Source organism: Salvelinus fontinalis, chromosome 23, assembly GCF_029448725.1.
Source record: "Salvelinus fontinalis isolate EN_2023a chromosome 23, ASM2944872v1, whole genome shotgun sequence".
Lineage (NCBI taxonomy): Eukaryota > Metazoa > Chordata > Actinopteri > Salmoniformes > Salmonidae > Salvelinus > Salvelinus fontinalis.
The window spans coordinates 37,902,938-37,914,298 of NC_074687.1; the positions used below are offsets into that span (position 1 = coordinate 37,902,938).

The 11,361-nt window shown below is 40.1% G+C and overlaps 1 long non-coding RNA gene across 3 annotated transcripts; it reads left to right on the forward strand.

The window, feature by feature from the left end:
- Positions 1-5,280: 5,280 nt before the first annotated feature.
- Positions 5,281-11,035, forward strand: LOC129821262 (uncharacterized). Of its 3 annotated transcripts, XR_008754290.1 has the most exons (6): positions 5,285-5,417; positions 6,247-6,366; positions 6,635-6,685; positions 7,170-7,266; positions 7,938-8,044; positions 8,423-11,035. It is a non-coding gene; the product is annotated as an uncharacterized LOC129821262 (long non-coding RNA). The 3 variants fall into 3 exon arrangements; XR_008754289.1 differs by having other exon boundaries at positions 5,281-6,366; positions 7,170-7,318; XR_008754288.1 differs by having other exon boundaries at positions 5,288-6,366.
- Positions 11,036-11,361: the final 326 nt, after the last annotated feature.

Here is an 11,361-nt window from a genome sequence, read left to right on the forward strand (position 1 = left end):
CCTCTGGCTTATTCGATTCCTTTTATACTGGGTTAAAACAGAACTGATGGATACATGCTGTGGTAAAGTGTGTGTGTGGCTCTTCCTGCAGGGCCTTTCAGGGTGGAACAGGATGCCTGAAGAGAGAATTTGACAATGAAAAGATGTCCTGTCTTTTTACTTCAAATAAACCTATACAAATCACTCAGTAAATTGCTCAATGGTTAAACAAGGCCAAGCTCTTCCCTCCACTACTAATGTTTCGTATACTAAGTGTATTATTTTGCATAGTGGGACATGCAGGAGTTGGTCTTGAAACAACCATTGGCCATTTTAGATATTAAAGACCGATCTTAACTGTAAACCAGTGGCGGTCGGTGTCGTTTTAAGATCAGAGATGACAATAATTTTTTTATGATCGTGGCCTTATTTCTATCACAGCATATTGGATGACTCATTCATATTCCATTCACCCAGCTAAATGTAACATTGATAGGTTTAGGTTACGACATGACACTCATTTTCCCAATACCCATCATGAGGTTGCTACAACCTAGCTTATGAATGAAAGTTTACAGCGTAAGTGCACAGGTCCAGACAAATGTGAGTAATCAAGGTGACAATGACACATTCAATACAGCCTTGCACACTCTTGCCTGCATCTCGCTGATCTAGGGTTTAATTGTTAGTCCAACAGTTGCAAATGAGAGTTTATATTGGACATACAGTTGAAGTCGGAAGTTTACATACACCTTAGCCAAATACATTAAACTCAGTTTTTCACAATTCCTGACATTTAATCCTAGTATAAATTCCCTGTCTTAGGTCAGTTAGGATCACCACTTTATTTTAAGAATGTGAAATGTCAGAATAATAGTAGAGAGAATTATTTATTTCAGCTTTTATTTCTTTCATCACATTCCCAGTGGGTCAGAAGTTTACATTCACTCAATTAGTATTTGGTAGCATTGCCTTTAAATTGTTTAACTTGGGTCAAATGTTTTGGGTAGCCTTCCACAAGCTTCCCACAATAAGTTTGGTGAATTTTGGCCCATTCCTCCTGACAGAGCTGGTGTAACTGAGTCAGGTTTGTAGGCCTCATTGCTCGCACATGCTTTTTCAGTTCTTCCCACACATTTTCTATAGGAATGAGGTCAGGGGTTTGTGATGGCCACTCCAATACCTTGACTTTGTTGTCCTTAAGCCATTTTGCCACAACTTTGGAAGTATGCTTGGGGTTATTGTCCATTTGGAAGACCCATTTGCGACCATGCTTTAACTTCCTGACTGATGTCTTGAGATGTTGCTTCAATATATCCACAGAATTTCCTCCCTCATGATGCCATCTATTTTGTGAAGTGCACCAGTCCCTCCTGCAGCAAAGCACCCCCACAACATGATGCTGCCACCCCCGTGCTTCACGGTTGGGATGGTGTTCTTTGACTTGCAAGCCTCCCCCTTTTTCCTCCAAACATAACAATGGTCATTATGTCCAAACAATTCTATTTTTGTTTCATCAGACCAGAGGACATTTCTCCAAAAAGTATGATCTTTGTCCCCATGTGCAGTTGCAAACCGTAGTCTGGCTTTTTTATGGTGGTTTTGGAGCAGTAGCTTCTTCCTTGCTGAGCGGCCTTTCAGGTTATGTCGATATAGGACTTGTTTTACTGTGGATATAGATACTTTTGTACCTGTTTCCTCCAGCATCTTTACAAGGTACCTTCAGGCGTTTGGAAATTGCTCCCAAGGATGAACCAGACTTGTAATGGTCTACAATTTTTTTCTGAGGTCTTGGCTGATTTCTTTTGATTTTCCCATGATGTCAAGCAAAGACGCACTGAGTTTGAAGGTAGGCCTTGAAATACATCCACAGGTACACCTCCGATTGACTCAAATTATGTCAATTAGCCTATCAGAAGCTTCTAAAGCCATGACATCATTTTCTGGAATTTTCCAAGCTGTTTAAAGGCACAGACAACTTAGTGTATGTAAACTTCTGACCCACTGGAATTGTGATTAAGTCAGTTATAAATGAAATAATCTGTCTGTAAACAATTGTTGGAAAAATTACTTGTGTCATGCACAAAGTAGATGTCCTAACCGACTTGCCAAAATTATAGTTTGTTAACAAGAAATGTGGGGAGTGGTTGAAAAACGAGTTTTAATGACTCCAACCTAAGTGTATGTAAACTTCCGACTTCAACTGTATACAGTTATGTTTATCCCGTTCCGTTTGCTTCCATTTAAGAAAGGTTTTTCAGTGGAATGAATACACCCCTGATCACATGCAAACACAGTTCACTGTTATAGCAGCCACATACAAACAGAATAATTTCTTCTCGCGTCTATGCGCTCTCTACCTCCCACCTTTTCCCTTTCTTGTGGACTTCCATATACAACACATGTGACCAGGCAAAAAAAACTTTCCAAGACCAACCTTCATATCATAACCACTACACACAGCCTACATTGTAGTCACCATATTAGCTAACGTCATGGTGAGAAAGGATCCTTAATTTACATACATTTGCATAAACTTGAAATGGTACAATAACATTGCTAGGTAGGGTGTGTGGCCAGCTCCATACTGTACCTCTCAGGGTCAGGAGTTCCAGTGATGCTGTGCACCCCCGGCAGGTTGGGGTCTGTTAGTACGACAGACACCATGCTTCCTGTTGTCATGAAAATATCCTCCATGTTTATGCCACTCTCCTTGTCCCTTAGGATCTCCATCATTGTCTCAGCAGTGATATGTCCTAAATACTCAGATTCATTATCAATAGTTCGCAAGCTATATGGATTCAATGCTGTTTGAAATTATCTCATCAAACTCAATTCGTCTACGCTTGACTCAAACAACTAAACCTAAAGACGTACATAATCCTCATATTTAACCAACTAACCTTTACTTTTCTCCAGTAGGTTCTGCACTTCGCAGTAAGGGCTGCCAGAGGTCTCTTCTGGCTGTAGTCATGAAAGAGTACGTCTCAGCGAAACTGAACTGGGCCTTCCCATCCCACCAGCCTTGGCTCTTGGCATACTCCCAGGGTGTTCCTTGTCTATATTGGTTGTTATTGAGTACTGATTGGAGATATTACGATATAAAGGATACAACATATTATCAACAACAAAACTCTTATTGCTCAGTCTGCAAGTTTTCAAGTTGGGAAAACTCAAACCCTGATAGCTAATAACCTTCCACTCTCTCTGCTGCCCAGTACTTCCCAGACGTCTCAATCATCCAGGCCTCAGTCTTGTCTTAGATGAGGAAGCTATTGTGGTAGGCAAAGCCAGACTGGTCGTCCATGCGGTTTCCTCCGCGCAATTTCTCCAGCAGCTCAGCCTTCTGAGCAGTCTCAGCTCTCTCCAGACCAAGTGTGCAAAGACATACCCATCACATTGATGAGTCCTCATTCTTTGCAACCTTGTCCCCATTATTTGCTTCATAGTGCGATGCATTTTTATTTTACAAGCAATAATTAACAAATACCGGAGCAATACTTAGTTGAAGAATGACAACTACAGACAGGAACATACACTGCACCGTATTTTTGTTGTTGTTTTGGCTCTGTACTCCCAACACTTTGAAATGATCATGACTATGAGGTTACATTTACACTTTAGTAATTTAGCAGATGCTCTTATCCAGAGCGATTGCATACATTTTCATTGTTGTTTTCCATACTGGTCCCCCGTGGGAATCGAACCCACAACCTTGGTGTTGGAAATGCCATGCTCTACCAACTGATTCACACGGGACAGGTTAAAGTGCAGACAAGCAGCTTTAATTTGAGGGTGTTTTCATCCATATCGGGTGAACTGTTTAGCAATTACAGCACTTTTTGTACATAGTCACCTCATTTTAGGGGACCAAAAGTATTGGGACAAATTCACTTAAATGTGTATTACAGTAGTCAAAAGGTTAATATTTGGTCTCATTTCATAGCACGCAATAACTACATTAAGCTTGTGACTACTAATTTGTTGGATGCATTTGCTGTTTCTTTTGGTTGTGTTTCAGATTATTTTGTGCCCAATAGAAATGAATGGTTAATAATGTATTGTGGCATTTTGAAGTCGCTTTTATTGTAAATAAGAATAGAATATGTTTCTAAACACTTCTACATTAATGTGGATGTAACCATGATTACTGATCATCCTGAATGAATCGTGAATGATGATGAGTGAGAAAGTTGCAGATGCAGAAATACCATACCCCCCCCCGAATTTTTTTTTAACAACCCCTGTTATTGTTTCATGTGTAACTCTGTATTGTTGTTTGTGTCGCACTGCTTTGCTTTATCTTGGCCAGGTCGCAGTTGTAAATGAGAACTTGTTCTCAACTGTCCTACCTGTTTAAAATAAAGGTTAAATAAAAAAATATATATTAAAAAAATATTGTAATGGTAAAGAGGTTACCGTGTCCTGAGGGTATGATATTTGTCTGTAACTCTCTCACTCATCATTATTCATAATTCATTCAGGATTATTCGTAATCATGGCAGAATCCACATAAATGTAGAAGTGTTTAGAAACATATTCTATTTTTATTTTAAAATAAAAGTGACACAGTACATTATTTACCATTACTTTCTATTGGGAACAAAATAATCTGAAACACAACCAAAACAAACAGCAAATGCATCCAACAAAAAATATAGTCACAAGCTTGATGTCATTTTTGGGTGCTATGAATATGGGACCAAATACTAAACTTTTGACTACTTTAACACACATGTAAGTGAATTTGCCCCAATACTTTTGGTCCCCTAAAATGGGGGGACTATGCACAAAAAGTGTTGTAATTTCTAAACGGTTCATCCGATATGTATGAAAATATCCTCAAATTAAATCTGACAGTCTGTCCTTTAGCTCCTCATAGTCATTGTATCATTTCAAATCCAAAGTGCTGAAGTACAGAGCCAAAACAACAACAAAAATCACTATCCCAATACTTTTGGAGCTCAGCTGGCAGATATTCACTTGACAAAATCCATGCCAAGGGCCTCCTCGTCCTCGGCACTCTCTTCCCATACTCTCTGCCCCACACAAACAAACACATGACCATACACTGGACATTGCCTAACTGAGATTTCAATCCGAAATAATCTGTTGATTTCAGTTTGGTGCTTGTTACCTGTCGCTGCAGCCAAGTACTGGATCACAAATTGTAGACGACAATATAATTTTTACATGTCCCCCCGTTCGTTTTTACTTTCAGTTTATTTAGTTATTTACCAGAATTCACAAGTGCGCAATTAATGAATGTTGTGAACGCTTCAGTGTTGTTGGTGTTACGTCAGAGGTCACGCACAGAGCTGACCCGGAAAAAGATTTGAACCACGTTGTTTTGTTTTTGTCAGCGCCAGCTAGCCAACATTTCGCTTTGAATCCCCTAACTAATCATTCTTCAGCCATTGGGAAGTAATTTGCTAATTGTAAGTGCATGAAATATTTTCCATCCCGCATCGAAGTTAAATATATAAAAAAGTGGGTGGCTAAATATTTGTTCAAGCCTAGCCTTCCTCACAAACTGAAGTCAACAGATTATTTCGGATTGAAATCTCAGTTAAGCAATGTCCAGTGTATGGTCAAGTGTTTGTTTGTGTGGGGCAGAGAGTATGGGAAGAAATCTACAGTAGCTAGTTTAGCTAGCTAACAGTTGGTTGCAGATGTTCCAGATACATTTGATTTCCATTGTTCCATTTATGCCTTTACATAGGACTTTTTATTCGTCTCTCATTATTTCCCCACTGAAAGATATTGTAGCGAACGGAGGCAAACTCGGGTCGCAGGAGTAAAAGGCAAACACCCAACGCATCGCTCCATTTAAACTGGGTTAACCCACTTGTTGGGAATAATATTGTATATTATAAACTGGGTGGTTCGAGCCCTGAATTCTAATTGCCTGACAGCCGTAGTATATCAGAACGTATACCACGGGTATGACAAAACACTTATTTTTACTGCTCGAATTACGTTGGTAAACAGTTTTATAATAGCAATAAGGCACCGCTGGGGTTTGTGATATATGGCCAATATACCACGGCTAAGGGCTGTGTCCAGGTACTCCGTTTTGCGTGTTGCATAAGAACAGCCCATGGCCGTGGTATATTGACCATATACGACACCCCTTCGGGCCTTATTGCTAAAATATAATTAACTAAAATTGCTACACTGCCTCCTCCGAACGCGAACGAATGTCCCGTGCTTCGACCATATATTTTGTCTTGTGTAAAATCACAGCTCTAATGTATCATATAACAGATATAACCATTGTCTGGCTTTTGTGTTGTTAAAACCTTTCTCATGGACTGTTGATGGGAGATGATCGTGTGAAGAATGGTCTCAACTTCATGTATGAAGCTCCATCTGGGCCAGACAAAGGTAACTACATCCATCTTGGTTCTGCATCTTTACCATACTGAATAATACAAATCAAACCATAATAGTGCACTCCTTCCACCCACACTCTGCAGTCTACTGAGAAGGGGAGACCAAGGAGGTACAATGTTTAATAAGAGTCCATCTCTTGTTCACAGTTGCATACTTGTTTCTCAAAGCAAGCATTGCTAGTTTGGTAAATGTTGTAGATTGAAAGGCATGTGTTGGTTTATTATTGTTCAAAATGTTACATTTTTATATTATTTTACAGGAAGGAGAATCAGAATACAAGTTTGAGTGGCAAAAGACGTCCCCTCGAGAAGTAAGTAGCTAATTGTGTTGATCAACATAAATATTCAGATGACTTGAGTCCTACTATTAGAGGTTACCTTTGCATTTGGTGATACTTTCGCTTTCATCTTTTTAGGTATGCCAAGGATGTCATGGCTAGTAAACTTTTGCGTAAATTATTATTGTGCATTTTTCCCATTTATGTTGAATTAACTTATGACATACCTATTCATGACAATCTACTGTTACATGTGATTACCCTCATTGCTAGGCTAATTATTGATAATACATATGCTAAATATTGATAATACATGTGTTGGCATTTGACACTTGGTGGTGCTATAGTCAAAGGATGATCTCTAACTCGGGATAACGATGTGTTTATTTACATTATGGCAGGTGTCTGAGTAGTATATATGCATTGCTTGTTGTCATCGCAATTAGGTTGTATGGGAGGTGTTATAAGTGATGGAATGAATGGATTTAAGTCCAGTCTAATGACCTGTGGTTCTCAGGTGCGCAATGTGAGATGCATCATGTGTCACAAATAGGGCCATGTGAACAGTGGCCTGTCTGGGATCAATGCCAGCGCTGCGCCCACAGGGAAAGCAGGTACAAATAACAATCTGACCTACCTGGATGAATAGAGGAAAAAAGTCGAATGGTAATTCAAAATAATATTTCACAGATGTAGCTAATGGTTTATTTTAAACTAAATGTTATCAAGTTTTTTTTCTTCATATTTTCATTCTCAACCATAAAATCTTCATTTTTATTTTTGCACTGACTTTGAAATAATATGAATAAAGAACTTATGATGCAGCTATTGCAGACAAATTGCAATAATAATGTGTTCCAATAGAATGGGCATTCAGTATTACATTGGATATTTGTGGTAACTCTATACTTGTAGCAGTAGTTGCCATCACTCCTGGTGTCCTGTAGAACTTCCAGAGTGGAGCTGGTTCAGACTCCTACAACCAGGAAGTGAAGTAGTAAAGTAATGTTTACAGAGGGAGAGTCCTGCGCATGGAGTTGATGGTGGAGGGCGATAATGGAGCCCCTCCTGTGCTGGGAGAAAAATGCATTTATTGTGTATTCTGATTCCCCTAACCACTGCTTTGGGAGAATGATATTGTATGATTTGCTCAGCCTGAAGACGAGTGAGTTGATTTGGTGTCCCTTTCTGTTAACAAAGCCGGCCCTGAATTCCCCACTGTGGAAGCAGTGGCGGATGTGGACAGACGTCAATGGGACTTTGAGGCTATGATTTGTGTTAACAGGTCCGTCGATGCACCCCTCCGAGTTAATGGCAGAGATGTGAAACAGTGGGTTTGCCCTGAAGAAATGTGTCCTTGGAAGAAATTCTACTGTTTGTGATCCATCGCAGGTAATCTTCTGTTCTTCTTCCCCGCATGAAGAAAAAGACCAACAATATCCATGGTCTAAATGTGATTGCTGCAAAATGGCCAATTATCAGAGTAAACCACCGAGCTCTTCCAGTCGCTGCAAGTTTAGTCAATTGGGCAGATGTGATGAGACTAACTGCTAAAATTATAGGAGTGTTGCAACACCAGATGTAGCAGTATATAGTTTAACCCCCCCCCCCCAATAATCTCCCCTCAAACAGAAATCAGAGGTTATTCTGCTCTTACTCGCTTCACTTCTAACCATTTGTGAATTCTTTATTCATGTTTTGTTAGCGTTTGATGCATGCTTTTTAAAATGTTCATTGTTTGATTTATTACTAATTGTTTTTATGCTATAGGAGTATGTTGTCAATGAAGAAGAGGAGGATCCTGAGGTTGAATTCCTGAAGTCGTTGACCACTAAACAGAAAGAGAAGCTCCTCAGATAGGAGAGCACTACCATTCATACGTTTAGTTGTTTTGAATATAATATGCTTATTGTAAAATAAGACAAAAGATGATTCTTGCAAAAAAATAAACATGAACTACGAATATAACAAATTGTTTTCATTTTAAAGGAAACTTGACCGTCTACAAAAGAAGAGTGAAGGGAATCAGAAGAAGAACTGTGATAGTAGTGACAGCTCTAGTGAAAGTAGCAGCAGTGACTCAGACTGACAGCTCTAGTGAAAGTAGCAGCAGTGACTCAGACTGACAGCTCTAGTGAAAGTAGCAGCAGTGACTGACTGACAGCTCTAGTGAAAGTAGCAGCAGTGACTGACTGACAGCTTCAGTGAAAGTAGCAGCAGTGACTGACTGACAGCTCCAGTGAAAGTAGCAGCAGCAGTGACTGACTGACAGCTCCAGTGAAAGTAGCAGCAGTGACTGACTGACAGCTCCAGTGAAAGTAGCAGCAGCAGTGACTGACTGACAGCTCTAGTGAAAGCAGCAGCAGTGACTGACTGACAGCTCCAGTGAAAGTAGCAGCAGCAGTGACTAAGAGTCAGAAGAGAAAGAAGAAGGGCAAGAGAAAGGACTCCTGTCGTGATGACAACACTGAGAGTGATGGATGAGTCAAGAGTAAGACCAGGCCCAACCTCCAGACAGAAACAGCACAAAGATGATACCAGAGAGAAGAAGGAAACAGTAGAGATGAGACACGACAGCAGGGAGAGGCAGAGAACCAGCAGCAGCTCTCAGCCTGGCCCAGACAGAAGCAGAAGGAGAGAGATATAAAGACAAGGTTCACAGTAGAGATGAGGCAAACGGTAGAAGAGAGATGGATAGAAGTAGTAGCAGAGATGGAGCAAAGAATAAAGCAGCCGCAAAGCGAGGAGTAGGATCCTCTATGGAGGGAGGGAGAGAGAGGGGAGGCAAAGGGAGGAGTAGGATCCTAGATGGAGGGAGGGGAGGCAAAGGGAGGAGTAGGATCCTCTATGGAGGGAGGGAGAGAGAGGGGAGGCAAAGGGAGGAGTAGGATCCTAGATGGAGGGAGGGGGAGAGAGGGGAGGCAAAGGGAGGAGTAGGATCCTAGATGGAGGGAGGGGAGAGAGGGGAGGCAAAGGGAGGAGTAGGATCCTAGATGGGGAGAGAGTGGAGGCAAAGGCAGGAGCAGAGGGAGGGAGAATGAGAAAAGAGCCAGAGGGAGATCTGAGAAAAAGCACTGAACTGTGAGAGTAGACAATCTTACAAAGTGGGCCAGTGATACCATTTTATTTTGCTGATGTAAACATTTTTGACACGAAAGTGTAATGTTTTGAAGGTTTTATGATGCTATTGTTAATATGTACATTTTTCTTGGTGGGCCCACTTATTAAACAAACACATAGAAACCAAAGTTTTAGTAACACCATGTTTTGGTGTTGCTTGCTAGTTGGCTGCCACGGTAAAGTGAGTGCAGGGGCGTATTCATTATGCCGATTCTGTTGCAAAATGTTGAGCAGAAGCAAACGGAATGAAACGGGAAGGGGCCTAGCTGAATTTGACCAATAGAAGTTGTTTAAAATGTTCCATTTTGCTACTGTTAGGACTAGTGATTACACCCCTGCTCCTCAAATAGTTCTTATTTTCATCCACTAGAGGGCAGCAGTAGATCTAAAATAACTTGAACCACAGAAATATTTTGCATTTCTCAGATTATTGAACAAATGAATGTCTTGCATGCACTATTATTCATGGTTGTCACTTTAGTCCAGAGAACCCTCTTTACAATACTATAAAAAAATATTATTGCAACTCGAACTTTAAAAATAGTAAACTGCTCACATGGTTGTGACCGTTCTTCATTACATGTGTTACAAGTCTAGCTTAATTATGTAGGCTTGTTTCAAAGTGGTCTTCTGGAAGTGGCCTAAGCGGGAGCATGGTTGACTAATGACAATCAATCTATGATTGTTCATTATGCCATGCATACGATTAGGTCTGCGTAAGTGATTAGTGTGGAGACATCAAGTTTGTTTCAAATATTTAATAATGAATACTTAATTCTGAATCGAGATCAATGCATGGAACTGTACTCTTTCTGCAAAACCCAGTGCATGATTTACGCAACATTGCGCGCCTATCGGCCTTTAGAGATTACTTGTTGCATTACTTGCATGACATTATCATCATGATGGACAAAACAGAAGAAACGATGAGGTCATCGGGGTTCATTTGACATATTGAACTGTGTAACATACGACTTCCTATTTGTTTAGGAGCCATATATTTTGTTGCAAAGAAAATATATCATATATGTCGATATGATTTGTTATTAAGAATTCCTGATCAGGAAAATTAAAATAGAGAATTTCTTTCATGTTTTATTTTATTTCAGTCGCTTCAGATTTGTATGTTCTGTATAGACAGACCATTTAACCTTTTGCAATGATGCAGCGAGGTGTGCACCTAAATACTGTAGACCTATGCCAATTGTTTTGATTCATTGTTATTTTATCATTATCACAATACAAGTATTTTTTGTGACCTTCCATAGTGAGTGATGGACATTTTTTTTAAATCCTGGAGACAAGAGGAGAGTCGCCTGAGGCCTTGAGCAGTGAGATGTTTTCCGTGTCCCGTAAAGTCTCACTGGTTCTCTTTGATTGTGGCTTGAAAACAAAGATGACTTCTGCCTAATGCTCAGCGAGAGGGCATTCCATGGAAAAGTAACAAAGCGATAAATGGCAGCACTTTACTGTCCGCAACCCCAAGCGTCTCTCTTCCCGAAGCATTTTGACTCACTTAACTCGTGTTGAATTTAACGTCATTTTGTAGCCATAAAATAGCAAACTATGCTCATGAATTACAGATTAAT